We start from the raw sequence: 2,126 nt of genomic DNA, 5'->3' as shown, positions 1-2,126 counted from the left end.
TACTTTGTCTTCTCGAGCTACCCTTTGAAATCTTCTGTTCAGCTCTTTTATTTCATCATTTCTCCCATATGCTTTAGCTATTCTGTGTTCAACAGCAAGTTTCAGCGTCTCTTCTGACATCCATTTTGGTCTTTTTTTTTCTGTCTTTGTAATGACCTTTTTCTTTCTTCTTATATGGTGTCCTTCATGTCATCCCACAACTCGTCTAGTCTTTGGTCATTAGTGTTCAATGTGTAAAATCTATTCTTGAGATGGTCTCTAAATTCCGGTGGGATATACTGAAGTTTGTACTTTGGCTCTCATGGACTTGTTTTAATTTTCTTCAGCTTCAGCTTGAACTTGCATATCAGCAATTGATGATCTGTTCCGCAGTTGACCCCTGGCCTTATTCTGACTGATGACGTTGAGCTTCTTCATCGTCTCTTTCCACAGATGTAGTTGATCTGATTCCTGCATTTTCTATCCAGTGAGGTCCACGTGTATAGTTACTGTTTGTGTTACTGAAAAAGGTATTTGCATTGAATAAGTCATTGGTCTTGCAAAATTCTATCATGTGATCTCCAGCATTGTTTCTATCACCACTGATCCTTCTTCTTTCCAGCTTTCACATTCCAATCACCAGTAATTATTAATGCATCCTGACTGAATTTCAGACTACAGAAGTTGGTAAAAATCTTAATATCTTCATCTTTGGCATTAGTGATTGGGGTGTAAATTTGAATAATAGCCATGTTAACTGGTCTTCCTTGTAGGTGTATGGATATTATCCTGTCACTGACAGTATTGTTCAGGATAGATCTTGTAATGTTCTTTTTGATGATGAATGCAATGCCATTCCTCTTCAATTTGTCATTCCTGCCATAATGGACCATCGATTGTCTGATTCACAATGGCCAATATCAGTCCATTTCAGGTTACTAAGGTCTAGGATATCTATCTTCAAGCGTTCCATGTCATTTTTGCAACTTCCGATTTTCCTTGATTCATATTTCCTACATTCCATATTCCAATTATTAAGGGATGCTTGCAGTTGTTTCTTCTCATTTTGAGTTATGCCACAACAGCAAATGAAGATCCTGAAAGCTTTAGTCCATCCATGTCATTAAGGTCAGGTCTATTTTGAGGAGGCAACTCTTCCATTGTTGTATTTTTGATTGCCTCCAACCTGAGGGGCTCATCTTCTGGCACTATATCAGACCATATTCCACTGCTATCCATAAGATTTTCACTGGCCAATTTTTTCAAAAGTAGATTGGTAGGTCCTTGTTCCCAGTCTTTCTTAGTCTGGAAGCTCCACGGAAACCTGTCCACCATGGATGATCCTGCTGGTATTTGAAATACTGGTGGCAAAGCTTTCACCATCACAACAATATACAAGCCACCACAGCACAACAAACTGGCAGATGAGTGGTGGTTCTGACTTTTAGAACGATAGCTAAAAATTGAAACAAACCAATAGTACATCAACAGATGAGTGGATAAACAAAATGCGATATATATACACAATGGAATATTATTCAACAATAGAGCGAAATAAAGTTCTGGCACATGCACCAATGAACATTGAAAACATTATGCTAAGTGATATATATCAGACACAAAAGGACAAACAATGTATGATCCCATCTATATTAAATATCTAGAATAGGCAAATGCATGAGATGAAAGTATATTAGTGATTACCAGGGGATACGTGAAAGGGAGAATGGGGAGTTATTGGGTAAGGGGTACTGAGTTTCTGTTTGGAATGTTGTAAAACTTTTGGAAATGTGTAGTGGTGATGGTTGTACAACATGGTGACTATAACTAATGTCACTGAATTGTACATGTAAAAATGGTTAAAAATGAAATTTTTTATTATATGTATAACCCCAATAAAATTTGAAAGTTTTTTTCCAAATTTGATGGAAACTATACATCCACAGGAAACCCTGGTTGTGTAGTGGTTAAGAGCTATGACTGCTAACCAAAAGGTTGGCAGTTTGAATCTGCCAGGTGCTCCTTGGAAACCCTATGGGGCCGTTCTACTCTGTTCTTTAGGGTCACTATGAGTTGGAATCAACTCGATGGCAACAGTTTATACATCCACAGATCCAAAAATCTATATAAATTCCAGGGAGTCCCTG

This window comes from Trichechus manatus, unplaced genomic scaffold (assembly GCF_000243295.1).
Source record: "Trichechus manatus latirostris isolate Lorelei unplaced genomic scaffold, TriManLat1.0 scaffold00011, whole genome shotgun sequence".
Lineage (NCBI taxonomy): Eukaryota > Metazoa > Chordata > Mammalia > Sirenia > Trichechidae > Trichechus > Trichechus manatus.
Note: the sequence above shows the minus strand (reverse complement) of the source record.